Source organism: Myotis lucifugus, unplaced genomic scaffold (assembly GCF_000147115.1).
Source record: "Myotis lucifugus unplaced genomic scaffold, Myoluc2.0 scaffold_0, whole genome shotgun sequence".
Classification (NCBI taxonomy): Eukaryota; Metazoa; Chordata; class Mammalia; order Chiroptera; family Vespertilionidae; genus Myotis; species Myotis lucifugus.
Window position 1 is genome coordinate 47,480,207 of NW_005871048.1, and position 21,020 is coordinate 47,501,226.

Genomic DNA, 21,020 nt, shown 5'->3' on the forward strand with positions numbered 1-21,020 from the left:
ATTTTATTGATTTTTTACAGAGAGGAAGGGAGAGGGATAGAGAGTTAGAAACATCGATGAGAGAGAAACATCGACCAGCTGCCTCCTGCACACTCCCTACTGGGGATGTGCCCGCAACCAAGGTACATGCCCTTGACCGGAATCGAACCCGGAACCTTTCAGTCCGAAGGCCGACGCTCTATCCACTGAGCCAAACCGGTTTCGGCAATTGTAGGTGTAATTTATGTATATTTGTGTCCATTCCAGAGTTTTGCATATCCACTAAAGAAGAATCAGTTAAGGGCCAAAAAGGGGGATGTGAGGGATTCAGCTCTATGGAATCTATTCTTTGTTATGTGATAACTCTTAGCTAGACGATGGAGAAGCTTATCTAAAAACTCTGCCAACAGGTGTTCATGTGGTGTCGGTGCTTTAGGGCACTGGATAATGGAGGATGTCCCAGGGGACCAGGTGAGGGGGTTGCTGTGATATCTGAACCTACTAAAGAGCCTTTCAAGGCATAAATGATGACTCCTTTCTTCATGGGGCCATGATTTTCTCTTGTTCTTCAAAAACCATATTTTTTTTTTTCTCCGTGAAAAAAGAAAATTCAGTGGAAATGCTTTACAGAATATCTTACAGCAACAAACATCTCAGGACTAATTAATATTTTTAGAAAATAGAGGGAAAGGAGACCTCGCCTATACAAAGAATCGAAGATACACATGTCATCTTGGGAGAAAAGAGGCTGTTATTCTGTCATGTCCACGTACACAGTTTTGCTATAAGATAACTGAAATTTCAAGCCTTTCAACAATAGAATGCATGGGCACTGGAGATAAGGACACACACAAGTGGAATCTGAATTTCTGTTCCAGCTCAGATGTACTACTGAGGTCCTAGGAGAACCAAGAGGGAATGGAGGGCTGAAAGCCAAATGAATGACATGTGGACTTTCAAGAAGGGAGTGGTCGATCATGTCACATGCTGCTCATGTGACTGGGGATTGACCACTGGATTGAGCAACATGAGGGACATCATGACCTCAATGCAAACTTTTTCTGTGGTTGGAGTAGAGCTAAAAGAAAATAGGTTTATAAGAGGAGACCAAGTGAATTCAGCTCTTCCAAGGAGATTTGTTGATTATTTATTACACCAGGTAAATTATGAAGGAGAATTTTATGACCAGGGAACAGCCTTCTTTGAGGTCTGAGTGTAATTATTTTTGAGGCCATTGAGAGTCAAGGTCATTTTTTAAAATGTTATTTAATCATTCAGGAAAGCAGCTTCCTAGAAAGTTTACACTATCTTCATAGGAGATCTCTCATTTAGATGTCTCTCCTTTTTTAACAAAATGCATGTTGGACTATAATGCAAAGCAACCTAATGAAAATTCTCTCCCCTATGAGCTTGAGTTTTGCATATATCGAATAGACACTACAAGTGCTTGTTGGCTTGATTTGGTGCTGGGCAGGATCCCACAAAGTCTCCTCCCTTGACTCTGTACCATCAGTTTCCTGAGAGTTTCATAGAATGTCTGGTGACAACCCTGGCTTCCCCCCTGCCTGTGGTGACCCTCATCTTGGAACAAACTGGCTCACTGGGTCGGGGATGGCGGGCAGGAAATCATTGTTTTGCTTCAGTGTCTGCATTTCCCAAGAGGACTTGAGCAGCAAGCGAGTCTACATTTTTAGAATTAGCATGTTCTGTTTCAATGTTGTGAACATTCATTTAAACCTACTATATTTAGTGAAGGTTTAATTATCCAAGTAGGGGAAACTAGCTTCAAGCTGTCACCTTTCATTCCTTGCTCATCAAAGCAGCCCCCGCAGCTGAGAATGGCAATTTCAGCTGCACCTGGTGTGGGCAGTGGCCGAGGAACAATTCCATTGCTGGAGTTCCTGTGAGCCCGGCAGCAGGGGAAGCTGGCTGAGCAGCCTCCCACTCCTGTCCGCTGGGGCCTCAGGGCTGCACACACCCTGTGGGCGGGGTGGTGGGACTGTGCGTCCTCTCAATGGGTGGGGACTGGATTTCCTTCCCACACAGAGATGGTGATCAGGTTTTCCAAAATAACACTCAGGTAGCAGGATCTCTTCATAGCATTTACAAATATGTAAGAGGTTGGGAAAATGTGCTCTGGGTACTGGGACTTCTTGGATTTTTTTCAGCGAGGCCATTCATTCCTGGATTTCCTCACTCACTTCTTCTGGCAGAGCCTTCTCCAAAGCCACGCCTGGGGACTAAACTGGGCCAGTCAGAGGGTTGGCTGGAGGAGGTCCGGGCTGATGCAGGTGTGGATGAGTTTGATGCAGGGAGGCCGCAGGTGGGAGAATGGGCAGGCACCAGCCGACTGGCACTAAAAATGCTGAGACACAAATATAATATTGTGCATGTTCATTTACTCCATCAGCAAACATTTATTGATTGGTTGTTGGTGAGTCATGGAGTCTGGCATTAGTTTAGTTGGGGAGATCCAGGTGAATAGAAGAAACTGTCCTAATGTGTAATTACAGAGTGAGCACTCAAAAGAAAAGGGACCTTTTATGAGTGTTTACAGAGAAGCCTGAGGTGACGGTTAGTGAGGGGAAACGATGTGTGAGCTGAGATCTACAGCAGATCCTTTCATAATGCTGTTTTCTTATACTGTTGATGAGAAGAAAAATCGATTCTCAGCCCAGGCCACTATCGGTGTGGAGTTTTCACGTTTTTTCCATGTCTGTGTGGGTTTTCTCCAGGAACTCTGGTTTCCTCCTACATCCCCAAGATGCGCACATGGAATGAATTAGCATGTCTACATTGTCCCAGCCCGAGTGAGTGTGGATGGGTGTGAACGCACCCTGCGATGGAAGGGATCCTGCTCAGGGTGGGTGCCCATCTTGTGCCCTGAGCTGCCGGGATAGGCTCCAGCCACCCATGACCCTGACCTGGAATAAGCAGGTTGGAAACAAATTCTCTTAGTGGTTTTTATTCATTTTCTTAAATGTATATATAGCTCACATTTCTCTTAATGTCTAATATCAGAAGTGTTTTGGGTCTTTATTGAGAAATTTGGTGATGTTTTTGTGACCAGAAATACGCTGTAGGGACTTAATTCATGCTTATATTATTAGCCTGTGGGAAAATTGGTTTCGATATATGTCATTTTGCTTAAGGTCACAGTTTTCAAGAACCTATTGACGATGCTAAGTGAAGAACTACTGTACAGTGGTGCTTCCCAAGCATGCGTATGGGGATCTTGTTAAATACAGATTCCTATTCTGGTCCTGGGGTCTGGGGAGGAGCCTGAGATTCTGCACCCATGACCAGCTCCGTGTGGTGCTCATGCTTCAGGTCCATTTGGAGTACCAGGAAGTCTAAAGGGAGAGGATAAGGCAGAACAGTGCATCTGCGGGGAAGTACGTTTCATGAGAAGGGACCAGAATACATGTGGTCTACACATTTGTCTTCTGACCCCCACTGCGGCCCTGAGGCCCTGCAGCACTGGGAACGTCAGGGTTCCCCTCCCTTCCATGCTCAGTTTTGAGGACACGTGTTCCCCTGCTGGGACCTTTTCCCCTTTAAGGCTGCTCTTTAAGTTTACTATAAACTTTATTTTACCTTTTGTAAATACCGGGGCTTCCTTTGAAAAGAGCAGATTAAAGAAATATTTTCCATTCTACTCCTCAGAATTTGGCAGAAATATGAATTCCACCTTTCATAAAACTTGAAGACTAACCTCCAAAAGATAATATGTAGGGAGGGATGCCAATGTAGTAAAGATCAACTGAGAGTGCAGAAAGAGTGCCTGTGGGGGTGTTTCAGGATACAGACCTCAGACAAAGCTGGCAGGAAATCTTTTTTAAAAAAAATTTTATTGTTGAAAGTATTACATATGTCCCCCTTTTTCCCCCCATTAACCCCCTCCAGCGTGCCCCACCCACCACCCCAGGCCCTCACTGCCCATTTTCTGTGTCCATGGGTTATGCATATATGCATACAAGGTCTTTGGTTGGTTACCTCCAACATACCCACCCTGCCCTGCCTTCCCTCCGCAATTCTGCACTCTGTTCCATGCTTCCATGACTCTGGATCCACTCCGTTCATCAGTTTATTTTGTTAATTAGATTCCATATATGAGTGTGATCATGTGATACTTGTCTTTCTCTGACTGGCTTATTTCACTTAGCATGATACTGTCCAGGTCCCTCCATGCTGTCTCAAAAGGTAAGAGATCCTTCGTTTTCATAGATGAATAGTATTCCATGGTATAAAAGTACCACAGCTTTTTTATCCATTCATCTACTGATGGGCACTTGGGCTGTTTCCAGAGCTTAGCTATTGTAAATTGTGCTGCTATGAACATAGGGGTGCATACATTCTTTCTGATTGGTGTTTTGGGTTTCTTACAATATATTCTTAGAAGTGGATCACTAGGTCAAATGGCATTTTCAGATTTGATTTTTTGAGGAAACTCCATACTATTTTCCATAATGGCTGCATCAGTGTGCATTCCCACCAGCAGTGTACTAGGGTTCCCTTTTCTCCACATCCTTGCCCTTTGTTGATTTGTTGATGGTAGCCATTCTGACAGGTGCGAGGTGATGCCTCATTGTCAAGGAAACCATTATTTTTAAGTAGAGGACACTCTGAGGGACAAAATCAATGATCCTTTCTTTGGAATCACAGAAATAGTATCTGCATGTGTGTGAGTGTATGTGTGTGTGTGAGGCGGGGAGTTGCTGGAGCATCCCCGGAACCTATTTGACCCCACAGAAAAGTGGAGAAAGTAGAGCTGAATTAAAAAAAATACATGTAGCAAGGCCACGTTTGTTCTGACCCTGGTGAGGCAGGTGGAGGATAGAGGTTGAACTGTGCCCTGTGCCAGTATCTCTTGGCTGGAGAGCAGTAAAAGCTAAAATGAGGCGCATACACACAGCCTTGTCACAAGGAGCTTCTCCTGAGACCAGGAGCATTTCTGCTGCTGGACCTGCTCACCATCCCCAACGTGAACCACCTCCAAAGTCCAGGAAGAGTGAACTCCATCTATATATATAAAACCCTAATATGCAAATAGACTGAACGGTGGAACAACCGAACAGTCGGTCACTATGACATGCGCTGACCACCAGGGGGCACATGTGGAACATGGCGGGTGTTGGTAGCAGGCAGCAGAGTGCGGAACATGGTGGGTGTCGGCCATGGCTATTGGTAGAGCAGGTGAGTGGAGGCACCAGACCAAGGCGGGGCGCCGGTCCCTGTCATTGGGGTGAGCCTCTGGTGGTTACTGCAAATTCTTTGCTCCTGTGTGTAGCAGGTGCTCTCACCTGCTGCCGGCACTGGAGCCGCCACTTGCACCCGCTGCCAGAGCCCGGCACTGGCCCAGATTGCCCCTCAGGGCTTCTCCACCTCCCCCTGCTCCTGAGGGGCAATCGGGGTAGCAACCACCGCTCGCATCTGTTGATGGCACTGCCCCACTTGCATCTGCTTTTGGAGCTGGTCCCAATTGCTCCGCGCTGTCAGTGGGTGTGAGTGGGGCTGGCGCTGTCAGCTCATGGGAGTGGTAGCGGCAGTGGGAGCGGGGCTGCCGGCAGACAGGGGACCCAGGGCCGTGGCGGAAGGGGCCATACAGGGGCATGGAGGATGGGCCAAGACCTGCCTCCGGGCCCACCGCAGGCTTGTTACCCATAGTTCCTTTCAAGGTGCATGAATTCGTGCACAGGGCCCCTAGTTTACAGATAAGAAAAAAAGGGCACCCAGCACAGGCTCTATGCAAAGCTAGTACATGACAAAAGGAGGGAGGGGACAGAGTATATGTGTGGTAGAAGGAAATGCTCACAATAAACAAGTGCCAGCAAGATACTGAAAATGATGAGCAAATAAATGGTGATGGACAAACAGAACATAGTGAATCAATAAAGAGGCCCAGGGAATGATTGAGAGCTCAGGGAAAATAATGGGAACGCCACAGAAGATCAAGCAAGAACTTCTAGAGCTCAGGAAGGAAGCAGAAGGGAAAATGAAGTCACCACGGAAATGCAGGCACATTGGAATAATCACCACGGAGGATAGACACTGACATCAGTGAAAAATAGGACGACAGGAATGAGAGAAGCGAATAAAATAAATAAGAAATAAATGAAGTTAGAATGGATGAAAAAGAATATGAAAGATTTGAAAGACAAAAGAATTGCAACATATACATTATTTATATCCTTTAAGAAGAAGCCTGGAGATATTATTCAGTAAAATGCTTTAGAAAGCAAAATAACACTGAATTTACAAATGGACAGGACATGCTGTGTCCCAGGAAAGCCTAATACGGAATGATCAACACTGACATGTATCCTAGTAAATTTACTGGTCCTCAAAGACAAAGGAAAATTCTTCTATCGTCCAAATAAAAATCAAACTATTACAAGTAAAAAATAAAAAATCAAGCTGGCATCATAACAAAGCAGAATACACAGTGGAATATCGAAAGCAAGAGAAGGGAGCCATAATATAAAATGTGAGAACCAATTCTTGACCAAACATATATAACAATACATTTAAATAGTGTACCTCACCTATGAAAAGAGACTCTCAAGTTTACAAAGAGAGTGAAGTCCAGTCATGTGTCATATATGAGGTGCATCTGAAACAATGAAGCCCAGAACGGCTGAAGATGGAGTTGGGCTAAGATGTTACTATAGGTGGAATTGTGCACCCCTCATATCTTGAAGCCCAAACCCGCCATGTGATTCTACACAGGAGATAGGTTCTTAAGGAGCTGATTAAAGGTAAATGCAATCATAAGGGTGGGGCCCTGATCTGATAGAACTGGTGTCCTTACAAAAAGAGGAAGAGACACTAGAGCCTTCTCTTTGCCACGTGAGGACAGAGTGAGAAGGTGGCCTTCTGCAAGCCAGAGAGCTCTCATGAGAACCTGACCATGCCGGCACCTGGGAATGTTCTAGCCTCCAGAAGTGTGAGAAAATAGATTTTTGTTGTGTAATCCACACCCAGTTTATGGTATTTTGTTAGGGCAGCCCAAGTTGAGTGACACAGACTGAAGAGAGAGAGAGAGAGAGAGAGAGAGAGAGAGAGAGAGAGAGAGAGAGATATGACTAATGCTCCCTCCCTCCTATTTGTTCTGGTTGTAATCAGAACAAAAAGCATTGCCCTAGCCAGTTTGGCTCAGTGGATAGAGTGTCGGCCTGCGGACTGAGGGGTCCTGGGTTCGATTCTGGCCAGGTGCATGTGCCTTGGTTGTGGGCACATCCCCAGTGGGAGGTGTGCAGGAGGCAGCTGATCGATGTTCCTCTCTCATCGATGTTTCTAACTCTCTATCCCTCTCCCTTCCTCTCTGTGAACAATCAATAAAATATATTTTTTAAAAAAAGCATTAAATTAGATGAAAAGGGCACTTGATAATGGTAAAGGATGTAACTGAGGGTAATTTAATGTGGTGAATAAATTCTCATGGAAAACATGGTGCCAAAGTTACAGGAAACTTCGGAATAGACAAAAATCCTATATAATAAAGAGGTAATATGCAAATTGACCATCACTCCAACACACAAGATGGCCGCCCCCATGTAGACACAAGATGGCCGGCAGGGAGGGCAGTTGTGAGCAATCAGGCCAGCAGGGGAGGGCAGTTAGGGGCGACCAGGTCAACAGGGGAGGGCAGTTAGGGGCAATCGGGCCGGCAGGGGAGCAGTTAGGAGTCGATCAGGTTGGCAGGGGAGTGGTTAGGGGGTGATCAGGCTGGCAGGCAGAAGCGGTTAGGGGCAATTAGGCAGGCAGGCAGGTGAGCGGTTGGGAGCCAACAGTCCTGGATTGTGAAAGGGATGTCCGACTGCATGTTTAGGCCTGATCCCACTGGCAGTCGGACATCTCTTGAGGGGTCCCAGATTGGAGAGGGTGCAGGCTGGGCCTAGAGACCACTCCCCCCCCTTCCCCCATGCACGAATATCGTGCTCTGGGCCTCTAGTGCTTTAATAATAGAAAAATTTAATTCCTATCTCTCAACTATGACACACAAACTTTAAAAAAGACAAGGAAGGATACGAACTGTCTACATGACATAATCAGTATGATAGCTCAAATAGATATTCATCAAGCTTTATACTCTGAAAACATTGTGCTTTCCTTTAAAGTAACAGTAGAGCAGTCACACAAATTAACTACATATGAAACCACAAAGAAAATGGCAATAAATTCTCCCAAGTAAAAATAGACAGTATACTCTGATGACAATGCAATACAATCGGACATTAAAAATAAAGATAGAAAAAAGAAAAAGCCTGACCTCCTGGAAATTCTACTCTTTAAATAATTCTTGAAACTGAAATTGCAGAATATTTAGAAAACAGAAGTTGGCACCAAAATACAAAGTAAAAAGGGACCATGTATGCCTAGAGAAGCTGAATCTAAAGTTTATATGGAAAAATAAAAGAGCAAGAATTGCCAGAAAAGTTTCCTGAATCAGAACAGCAATGAGAAGCACAAATGCTCTGCGGAACAAGTATTATAAAGCTAAAGTGATTAAAGCGCTCGGGTACTGGACACAGATAGCCATATATACATGTATGTATATATACTTGAATATGTGTAGAACAGCTTTGGAACTATATTCAAGAGACTGGAACAGTTGTTGAGTAGCTGAGAGATACAGGTGGGCAGGAATGTCCTATTTCACAGTATTTTCTTGTATAACTTTTGAGTTTTGTACCATTTATGGTATTATGTCTTTGAAAATAATTCATTTGTTGTCAAACCCAACACAGGAAGTGAATCAGGTAAAACGTGCTGACGATGGGTATGGAAGGACTTGCTGGTTTCACTCCGATTAAGGGTTCTGAACTACTTACCTGCCTGGGCCGGGAGGCTTCCCAGGACCTAAAGAGATGTCAGAGACTCATACCAGAGTGACACAACGATGGTCGCTTTTCATCATTTTCTAAGGTTTTCCCCACTCTGGCCTTTCACCTCTTCATCCACTCTCCAGGGGAAAGCCAAGGGATGTCTTGGATGTAGGGGCTTACTCATCAGCTCCGTCAGCTAGAGCTCCTTTCCTGATAAAGCCTGAGCTGTCCAATGAACTTGCAGTGTGCATAATGGCAGGGTGCTGCAAATACAGCGTTAAGCAAAGTCCTCTAGGTTCCTCTTCTTGGTAGCTTCCTGCCCTAATCCCTGCCTATTCCCCACATTGCCAGGAGCAAAGGGACATCCTCCTTTCTTCTGAGAAAACACTGCAGTTTATTGGGCAGCACATGGAAGGCTGCAAGTGTATTTGACTTTGGTTTCAGATGGCAACTCAAACATGGGTGTGTTTATGCTGCTCTTTACGAGTATTCCCACCGGCAAAGCCTTTGATAACTGGTAGGGGCAGTGGCTAAGTAGAATAAATTGCAATCTTAAAGTTCTCGTTTCATTCTTTCCCCTTTGAGAAAAGGCTATGAAAGCTAAGGGTGGTGGCTGAGTCTTGAAGGCCAGGGTCATTAAATATTTGCTGAAAACCTACCAAGAACACAGGTCTGTACTAGGTCAATATGCACATAGTTGTCCTGGGAAGGAAAGGAGGATTCAAACTATGAGGACTCTCTTGGGGAAATAGCTGCCCCCAGTGCCCTGGATTGAAAATCGGAGCTGAGGGGAACTCCGCATCTTCAGGTTGCCAGAGCAAAAGGACATCTCTAAAGGAGGCGGGACTTGGGGAACACCCCAAAAAAGTCTGAGCTCCTGTGTGCTTAGTTTGTAACTTTCTGTCTTAAAAAAAAAGCAGAAAACATAATTTTCTTTTAGCTGCTTAGCCTTTAAGTTTTTTATAACCAACTGAGAGAAAAAATACACCACATTTTAACTTCATTTCTAAAGTGGGTTAAGCATGGATTTTAAATAGAAAACATCCTCAAATGAAAAGAATTACAACTGGATTTTTCCTTTAAATATATCTTGTTGATTTTTCATTCTAGGTTCCGTGGAGATAAGGAATCTGACATGGTTAATTTATTGTGCTTTGTATACAGCAGCAAGAATGCTTTTCCTAAAAAATCATCTTGCTTACGTCGCTTTCTTGCTCAAATCTACGTAAGCTGCCCACATTATTTGATTTTCCACAGCACGTTGTTCTAAGCCCTCACTGTCTTTTCTGTTTCCTCCTCCGAACTTCCTCCCCATCAGCAGGACTCCTGTTTCTCTCCTTTGCCAACTAGTTGTGTGTCTAAGAGCAGTCACTTGAATCTTATAGTCCCTTTGTCCTGGCCCCATCTTGGGGGTGTCAGAGTCAGAGTGACAGGGTCCTAGGACATCTGAAAACAAAGCAGCAGATAAGTTTGACATTGGGAGTAACCTGCATCGGCTCTGCTTTCCCCGTTACTTAGAAGTGAAAAGCTGGTGGTGAGCAAGCAGATTCTGTACTCACATTGTTGCCACATGATCGAAGGAGAAATATGTATCTTTCAAGATCAAAAATAATTTTTTTCCAAAATACCATTGCATCCATCTATCCCACCCCCCCATACTGAAATTATTTCAATATTTCAAATAACACTAGAGGAAGGCATACAATTTTTGTGGCTATCCAAAATGCCACAAATACCATTTTTGTGGATTTGTTTTTTTTTTTTTTCCTAACTTAAGGATTTCTAAGGCACTTTCCAGCTCTGAAAATCATATGACCTGTGAACATGTGCCCTCCCTCAGCTCAGGAAGCCTTTTAGAGCAAACTGACTTATCTGCTTTATCTAGGCTAGGCTTCCTCCCTTCCACAGCTATCTCCTCCATCTGAAATATTCTTTTTTGACATTCCGACAAACCATGAGCCTCTTAACTTCCCCGCCTGAGAGGAACGATTCCATCTGCACTGGATCCCTTCCTGCAGCCCGGGAGCCTCCTTATCTTTAAGGTATGGGCAACATAGAGATGAGAGTAGCCATGGTGGTAGGGGGTGTAGTAATAGTAGTAAAAGTAAAATATAATTTTCGGATAATAGTAGCAGCTCACTTGTTGAATTTTTGTGTGCTAAGCATTCTATGTTCATTATGTTACTAACTCTTCACAACAACCTAAGATGTGGGAATTATTAACTCAGTTTTCAGAAGGGGAAACTGAGGCTTAGAGAGGGTTATAAAGCTTGCTAAAGATGGTGACTAGTGGAGGCAGGGTTCAAACTTCGGTCATTCAACTTCCATGACCCATGGTTTTACCACCATTCATAAATATTTACCTGTGGGTATTCATATTGTTTTTATCTGTCTGTCCCATCTTTCTTATGAGATTCTTTTTAAAAAAAATATATATTTTATTGATTTTTTTACAGAGAGGAAGGGAGAGGGATAGAGCTAGAAACATCGATGAGAGAGAAACATCGATCAGCTGCCTCCTGCATACCCCCTACTGCAACCAAGTACATGCCCTTGACCAGAATCGACTCCAGGACCCTTCAGTCCGCAGGCCGATGCTCTATCCACGGAGCCAAACCGGTTAGGGCTCTTATGAGATTCTTGAAGGCAGGTCATGTCTCCTTTCATTCTTTTATTCCATGTGAGAGTGCTGTAACCATAAACGAGCAAATAACATTATTGACATTACCTCTTAGGGGAAAAGAATTCCCACACAAGCAGTAACTCAGCTGGATATCTGAATCAGAATGAATTTTCTCCAATAGCAGGGTACATTCCACAGGCCATCCGGGTGGGGTCAAAGGTTTTGAAGATTTTGTTCAAGTTGTTCCTCTTTGTCATTTCTTGGCCGTACTTCTGAGTGCTTGAATTGGCTGATGGGGATATTGAGTAGGAGAGATACAGACAGCTTGCTTAGAAGTTAGGTTAATGGCTAATAAGGATTTTAGAGTCATTTTCTAAATGATAAGATCAGTACCCTAGGACTGAGTTATTTTGCTACATTAATTTTAACTTGTTTTAATGGCCTTTGGATTCCTGCTTAATGCCAATTGAGGCAACAGATTAATTCCTTGTAAGTAGTGGCTTGTCATGTCTTGTTGCTTAATTCTGGGTTTTATGAGGTACCAAGATAGATATTTATAGATTGAGCAGATTACTGTACTGTGTCCTCTAAAGCCTCGAGGGTTAGTGTCTTACTCAAGCATCTCCAAAACTTTGTATGCAATCAATCAAGTGATCAATAAACATTTCTGTGATGATTCTGGGGTTTTAATATTAGATGTTTTAAGAATTACAGTCTCAGAGGACTTGAATGCATGCATATTAGCATAACCAATGGACACAGACACTGGGGCAGTGGGAGCTTGCCCTCTGGGATGGGAGTAGTGGAGGGAGGGTCAATTGGGAAAAAAGGAGACATGTAATACTTTAAACAATAAAAACAAACAACAAAACACACACACACACACACACACACACACACAAGAATTACAGTCTCAAGAGTAGTTCAGTTATTAAGTGATTTTGGGATTGTATTATGTCAGAGGGAAATAAACAGGAAGGAAGATTTTTAAGAGTATAAATTTCTGAGATGTTAAAGATAACAGGATGCTACCGGGTGTCCTCTCCTCTTTTTGAATTGAGATGCAGGTGGTACTTCATTTCTTTCTCTCTGTCTTGGTCAAGAAGAAGTTGTAATTCCTATTTATTCTTCACTTCTCTTCTCATTCAGAAAAATGTGACAATTTCTAGCTTTTGTTCTCCCTTTCGATCTTCTACCATTTTTGGAATATGATTTTCTGTCTGTCATCTTAGAATAAAGTGCCCACAGGGAGGAAAGACAAAAGTGGGGGTTACCCGAGATTACTTCCTCTCCGTTTCCACGGGCACTGGCCTACCACTGGTTTCTTTTTCTACTGTCCCGACTTTCTGTTCCACAGGTCTGGTGGATAGTGACTAAGTATATGAGTTCTGGGATCACACCATTTAGGTTTGAATTCTTTGTGTGACATTGGGCAAAATTTTCAATAAATTGGGACAATAGCACCTATTTTAGAAGGTTGACATAGAATTCATGTAAATCACCTTGGACCCTAGTGCCTAACTCCCAGTGAGCAGTCTCTACATGTTACTTATGATCATTTTCTTTCCCAGGTTCTGGTTTCCTGGCTTACTATTTTTACCCTTCATGTTCTATGTAAGGTGGTCAGAGTCATCTATATACAATGCTGTTTTGATCTTATTATTAGCTGGTGAAGAAAAAAAGAAAACTTCCAGTGGTTTCCCATGGCTATGCAATCAAATTTGAATTCTTCATTATGGTATTCAAGGTATTCTATAATCGAATCTGAACCTGTGGCTTTGACTGATGCCTGATTCTTCTACTTCTTTTTTTCTTTTTTTTTTAAATTCTTTATTGTTGAAAGTATTACTTATGTCCCCTTTCCCCCCATGACCTCTCCCAACCTGCCTCCAGCCCAGGCCTTCACTCCCCTATTGTCTGTGTCCATTGGTTATGCTTATATGCTACAAGTTCTTTGGTTGATCTTTCTTTTTTTAAATTCTTTATTGTTGAAAGTATTACATATGTCTCCTTTCCCCCCCATTGACCTCTCCCAGCACGCTCCCACCCCCCAGCACAGGCCCTCACCCCTCCTACTGTCTGTGTCCATTGGTTATGCTTATATGCATGCATACAAGTCCTTTGGTTGATCTCTTACCTCCCCTCCACCCCCTACCCCTCCTCCCTCTCCCCTGCCTTCTCTCTGAGATTTGACGGTCTTTCGATACTACTATGTCTCTGGATCTATTTTTGTTTGTCAGTTTATGTTGTTCATTATATTCCACAAATGAGTGAGATCATGTGATACTTATCTTTGTCTGACTGGCTTATTTTGCTTAGCGTAATGCTTTGAGTTGTAGCCAGTAGGTTGACAAGCCCCCTGGTGATTCTGATAAAGTCTGTCTAGAGAGGACATTTTGGAAAATGCTGCTTTAGTGTTATCCAGCATTGTATACCTACTGTATGCATTGCATGTTTTCCGTATAAATTTTATCTCTTTAAATTTAATTGTGTCAAGTGTAAGAAGTTGGTCTTTCTGCAGGAAAGAGTTAACATAGCAGGCCTGAGGCTGACATATAATATAGTGATTAGACATTTATATAACTTATGAAGTGATACTCCGAACATGCTAGTACACATCTGACACCATACATAGTTATGATAATATAATTGACTACACTCCTATGCTGTAATTAACATCCCTGTGACTGTTTTTAATAACTGGCAATTTGTACTTCTTAATCCCTTCCCATTTTCACCCATGACCCCAAGCCCTTTCCCATTTGGCAACCATCAGTCTGTTCTTTGTATCTATGCCTTGTTTTTGTTTTGTCTGTTTTTTTTTTGTTTTTTAGATTTTACATATTAGCAAAATCATATGGTATTTGTCTTTCTCTGTCTGACTTATTTCACTTAGCATAATACCCTTTAGGTCCACCCAAGTTGTTGCAAATGAGAAGATTCCATTCTTTTTTATGGCTGAGTAATATTCCATTGTATGTATGTACTACATCTTATTTATCCATTTGTCTCTCTCTCTTTTTTTACTCAATAAAATTTTTAATGGATCAATTAACACATATAACAATTAAATATCCATTTGTCTCTTGATGGACACTTTGATTGCTTCCATGTCTTGGCTATTGTAAATAATGCTGCAACTAACATAGGGGTGCATATGTCTTTTCGAATTAGTGTTTTGGGTTTCTTCAGAAAATACTCAGAATGGAATTGCTGGGTCATATGGTAGTTCTAGTTTTAATCTTTGGGGACCTCCATACTGTGTACCAATTTACAATTCTATCAACAATGTGTGAGGGTTCCCTTTTCTCCATATCCTTACCAACGCTTATTTGTTGATTTGTTGATGATAGCCATTCTGACAGGTGTGAGGTGATATCTCATGGTGATTTTAATTGCATTTACCTAATGATTAGTGATGTTGAGCAGATTTTCATATGTCTACTGGCCATATGTATGTCCTTCTTGGAGAAATGTCTATTCAGGTTCTCTGCCCATTTTTATCAGATTGTTTTTTTGGTTTTAAATTATATGAGTTCCTTATAATATTTTGGATGTTAACTCCTTATCAGATATGTCATTGGCAAATATCTTCTCCCATTCAATAGGCTGTCTTTTCATTTTGTTAATGGTTTCTTTCACTGTACAAAAACTCTTTAGTTTGATGTTGTCCTACTTATTTTTTCTTTTGTTTCCCTTGTTTGAGGAGTCATGTCCCCAAAAATATTACTAAGAGTGATGTCAAAGAGTTTATTATGCCTATGTTATGTTCTAAGAGTTTTATGGTTTTGGGTCTTACATTAAAGTCTTCAATTCATTTTGAGTTTACTCTTGTATATAGTGTAAGAAAGTGATAAAGTTTTATTCTTTTGCATGTGTTTGTCTAATTTTCCCAACATCATTTATTGAACACCTTTATCCCATTGTATATTCTTGCCTCCTTTATCACAGATGAATTGACCATAAAGGTGTAGTTTTATTTCTGGGTTATCTACACCATTGATGTATGTGTTTGTTTTCATGCCAGTATCATGCTGTTCTGATTACTATAGCATTGTAGTATATTTTAATATCAGGTAGCAGAATGTCTTTCATGAGTCTCTTAAACATTGTGGATGCTTAAAAATTTTAAGCACTTTCTTTTCTTTGTATCATTTCCTAGTTAATTTGGCATCTTTAAATTATATCTATATATGAACAGGCCATTATTTACAATGTATGATAATTTTGAGGCATGTTTTTTTTTACTGGCTACAAATAATGGTTATGGTTCCACTTATTCATTTTTTTTTCTATCTCCAAATTTCCTGCATGGTTTAATATTGCCAGACCAGTTGTGTTGGGCTCTTGTGATGCGACTAAAGGGAAAAGGAGGACTAGGACTGAGATTTGAGGACTAGGTCTGGAAGAGGCAATTTGGTGGGAGAATCTAAAGGAGAGCGGTAACTCAAAAAACTAAAAATGGAACTCCCATTTGACCCAGTGATCCCACTTCTAGGAATATATCCCAAGAAACTGGAAACACCAATCAGAAAGGATATATGCACCCCCATGTTCATAGCAGCACAATTTACCATAGCTAAGATTTGGAAACAGCCTAAGTGCCCATCAGTAGATGAGTGGATTGAAAAACGGTGGTACATCTACATAATGGAATACTATACTGTGGTAAAAAAGAAGGGATTCTTATCATTTGCAACAGCATGGATGGAACTGGAGAGCATTATGCTAAGTGAAATAAGCCAGTCAGAGAAAGATAAATATCACATGATCTCACTCATTTGTGGAATATAATGAACAACATAAACTGATGAACAAAAACTGATCCAGAGACAGAGAAGCATCGATAGACCGCCAAATCTCAGAGGGAAGGTAGGGGAGGGTGGGGGTAAGGAGGAGAGATCAACCAAAGGACTTGTATGCATGTATATAAGCCTAACCAATGGACACAGACACCAGGGGAGTGAAGGCATGAGTGGGGGGTCAATGAGGGATAAGGACACATATGTAATACCTTAATCAATAAAAAAAATAAAAAGGAGAGAGGTAACATGGAAAGAGTTTGAGTGAAGTAACCATATGAAAAGAAGAGGGCTTTAAGAATTGTTGCTGGGACTGATTCCCTTTGACAATGTTTGAGAAGTGGAAAAATAATTTTGTTTTGAGATCACTTCTTGGTTGCTTAGTTATTTTTCTTTGATAAATGACCTACACCTAAGACCAAGTCATAGTTCACAGTTGAGACCTTAAATTTTTTGTCTATTTTACTTGAGAAAGGAACCATACCATTTGTAGTTCTAACTTTAGCATGTTAAATCCTCAATAAGTCAAGGAGAAAGCAACTTAGCTCTTACCTAATTTAAGTACCAACTAGAAGAGTTTGAAGAAACGGTACATGGCATGTGTAATGGGCAAGTGAGTCTCTAAGACAAGGGAATCCACTGTCTTTCTGGAGGTATCTTTACAGCAGAATTTTCCAAGTTCCAAGGTTTAGACCTCAGCCTTTCAGGCCCGGAGACTTGATTTTGTGGGCCTCCTGAGAGGGCATCTGCTTCTCAGAAGAGGTCTCATATTCACAGCTAATGAGACTGATGTGTTGATGAGAATGACATATTAACTTGTGATTATAAAGACAACTATCCCAGAAATCAAAATACTCATCAGCTTGACCATCAGATTGTATTCCAACAGACAAACCTTACAGCAAACCAATCAATAACCAGGCTTGAGGAGCACAGAATTGGAGCTAGAGGAGAGTCCATCCAATGACCTGTATGCCATGTTGGGGCAAAGTAGGACATTCACCTCTACTATGGGAATAGCCATGGCCCAGAAATGTCAAACTCAAAATCTGCTGGCTAAGACTCCTTTTCACCAGGAGAGAGCTTGGGTCAGCACTGCCTACGTTTGCCTCTGTGGTCTCACTTTCCTATGATTATGTGAGTGATAACCACTCTTTGTATTGAGTCTTTTTCCCCCCATAAGTATGGGTTTATTTCAGAAACACAGTTTAACAGTAGAAAAATCACTGTAAATCACAGCATTAGAGGTTTAGAGGAGAAAAACCATATAAATTTTTTGAAAGACACTAAAAAAAACCCCCAAAAACTTCACCTAAAATTCAGCCTCTATTTATGTCAAAAACTCAATAAGGATAGATAAAAGGAACTTCCTTAATCTGATAAAGAGTGTTTGCAAAACGCTATAACAAAGTGTGGACGAAAAGGGGCCACATGCTAACCTGACAAGCTCAGGGAAGGCCTGTCCTTCTGCAGGGCAAGCACCCCATATACTAGTACAGTTAAAAGTGGTGATTATGGCCAGGCAGCCTGGCTCCCTGATTTTACAAACTATGTATTGTCAATGGAAGAAACAGTCAGACCTCTGAAGAATTTTTGTGAGTTTATTTGAGCCAAACTGTTGACAATTGCCTGGAAGCAAAATCTCAAGGCATTGAGAAAATGTTCCAGAGAATGGCAGTGTTTCACCTTAGTTTATACATTACAATCAAAACAGAAGGCACAAGTGGGTCACAAGAAATCCATTGGTGATAGATTAGGGAGGCTGGAGAAAGCAAAGTGGGGAAAACTGGAATTGGATGAAAAGTAAAATGATAAGACACATCTTTTACCTAGGTGGGTATAGGATAGTTAACAGTGAACAATGAACATGATAACAATAACAATGGGAGGATTTATGGTCTCTTCCCTGGTGCATTGGTTGTGCCCTGAGGGGTTTGGAAAAAAAGGGGCTTTACACTAACATTCCAAAGGTTTGTTATAGCCAATGCCAAAGACCATAGACAGGCTTAGTTAAGGTAAAGATTGACTTTTGTCAGGGAAGATTCTAGCCTAGGACATAACTACTTGTCATAAACTGCTTTTAGTTAAAAAGTTTTAATTTGAGTTTTTTTTAAAAAAATAATTCTTTATTATTGAAAGTATTGCACATGTCCCTTTTTTTCCCTTATGGACTCCCTCCAGCCTGCCCAGCCCTGCCACACACCCTATTGGCTGTGTCCATGGGTTATGCATATATGCATACAAGATCTTTGGTTGATTGCCTCCCACGCATCCACTTCCCCCACCTTCCCTCTGAGATGCCCCACTCTGTTCCATGCTTCCATGTCTCTGGATCCACTCCGTTCATCAGTTTATTTTGTTACTTAGATGCCACATATGAGTGAGATCATGTGATACTTGTCTTTCTCTGACTGACTTATTTCACTTAGCATGATACTCTCCAGGTCCCTCCATGATGTCTCAAAGGGTAAGAGATTCTTCTTTTAACTGCTGCACAGTATTCCATGGTATTAATGTACCACAGCTTTTTTATCCACTCATCTACCGATGGGCACTTGGGCTGTTTCCAGATCTTAGCTATTGTAAATTGTGCTGCTATGAACATAGGGATGCATACATTCTTTCTTATTGGTGTTTCGGGTTTCTTAAGATATATTCCTAGAAGTGGGATCACTGGGTCAAATGGCATTTTCAGATTTAATTTTTTGAGGAAACTTCATACTATTTTTCATAATGGCTGCACCAGTCTGCATTCCCACCAGCAGTGTACTAGGGTTCTCTTTTTTCCATATCCTCATCAGCATTTGTTCTTTGTTGATTTTTTGATGGTAGCCATTCTGACAGGTGTGAGGTGATACCTCATTGTCATTTTACTTTGTATCTCTCTGATGATCAGTGACCTTGAGCATTTTTTCATATGTCTCTTTGGCCATCTGTATGTCCACTTTGGAGAAGTGTCTATTTAGGTCCTTTGCCCATTTTTAAATTGGGTTGTTTGTCTTCCTTTTGTTAAGTTGTAAGAATTCCTTATATATTTTGGATATTATTGAGTCTTTTTAAAATGAAATGTAAGTGTTTTCAATCCTATATAATAAAAGCCTAATATGCAAATCGACCAAACGGCAGAAGGACCAGTGGAACGACTGGTCTCTATGATGTGCACTGATCACCAGGGGGTAGATGCTCAACGTAGGTGCTGCCCCCAGCCTGCAGGCTCCAGGCCAGCCAACGCGGGTGACAGTGGGGGGAGGGAGCCCAATTGCCCCTCCAGTCGCCTCTTGCCGAGGGAGGCGACTGGCAGTGGTGGCGGGGGGTGGGGTCAGCGGGTAGGTGGTGCCAGGCCGGCCAAAGCCAGTGCCAGCGGGGGCCCCCGATCACCCCGCTGGTCACTTCACAGATCGGCCCTGATCGCTGGCCAGGCCTAGGGACCTACCTGTGCCCGAATGTTGTGCACTGGGCCTCTAATTGTATTATAAAGCAACTCTCTTTAAGGTGACAAAACATATGGCTGTTGTGATTATTAATTTTTTTATTTATTTTGCTGTAAAAAGCTTTATAGTTTCATTTGGTCCAGAGGGCTCCAGGATGGTTAAAAGAATGGCTAGTAGTTTTGGGGAGAGGCTCAGGGAAAAGACAGATACCAGGAGAATGCAGAGGGGCCCCTCAAAGGCCTCTGGGCTCCAAAGGCTCCTAGCAGTGCTTGAGGGTGAGCCTTTTGAAGAGATACCCTCCCAGCCTAGCCTGGGGGCCGGCCAGCCTGTGGATAGTCAGGTGTTGCCCATCTTCTTGATGAGTTTAAACCTCACCCAGGAAGTGGTTCTCCAGGAAGTCACAGAGCTGAGGGTCTGTGTGGGTAGAACTCAGGGCCTGCTGCTCCAAAACGGCCTGGTTCAGGTTCCTCTTCAAGGCCAGAGATGGCTTCAGCACGTCCTGGAAGAGAATGCTGCCACCACGCATGTTTTGCAACTTTAGAGATGCTTCTTCCAACTTGCGGAAGAAGTGGCCCATGCCCTCGAAAGCCACATCATCCAGGTAGAAATAGAAGCCCAGAGAGAGGTAGGTGTGGGCGGCCGGCAGATGCAGGTTGGCCAGGCGGTTGACCGCAGCCGCCACCACGGTGGAATAATTCTGATGAATTTGTGAGCTCATGGTTGTTCGGCAGCAAGGAGTTAAGGTAGAAAAAAACACACCGGTGTGTTGGCTAATCCCAGAAGTGGTTCTGAAGATGTGACTGGATAAGACGCAGGTGAGTGGCTGGAGGCTGGAAGAAGGGGTGTCCCTGGATCTGCTCCATCCAAACACTGTTGAAGCAAGAGACAGATCCAGGACTGCTGAGGGCACTCATGATTATTAATTTTTGATCGTTTGAATCATGAACCTTGGAGGGTGATCTAATTTCCATTTTGGGCGCGTGGTGGAGGAGCGGCATCTCCCAGTATCTTCATGCCTATGCTGGTGGAGAAGCCCAGATACACATACCCTGCATTTCATGGCGTTGGGGAATTTCTCGTCTTTGCTTTGTCATTAAGGAGCTGTGTATCTTTGTGCATCACTTAACATCTCTCAGACTCACCTTTCAACTGAAATTGTCACTCATCAAGCCCCAGCCATTTCCGCTGGACCCTAACCCGGCTGTGTCCATCAGTTTGCTGCTGTAGATCACATTCCAGCCAGGAGGACACCAAAATGCTGACCAAGCACATAAGGGTATTTCGCAGACTTGTCCCCTGACTACAAACAGCAGACTGGCAGCCAATGAAAAAAAATTATCTAGTGGTGCCAGTGAAA

At 42.5% G+C, this 21,020-nt stretch overlaps 1 protein-coding gene and 1 pseudogene across 1 annotated transcript in view; one reads left to right on the plus strand and one right to left on the minus strand.

Annotated features, from left to right (window-relative positions):
* Window positions 1-3,231: 3,231 nt before the first annotated feature.
* Window positions 3,232-20,381, minus strand: LOC111825230 (annotated as a pseudogene).
* Window positions 10,722-21,020, plus strand: part of PDE4D (phosphodiesterase 4D) — a 1,252,971-nt gene continuing 1,242,672 nt past the window's right edge. The window contains 1 exon segment of the mRNA XM_014452711.2: window positions 10,722-10,849. The gene's annotated coding sequence lies outside the window, so the exon portion shown is untranslated.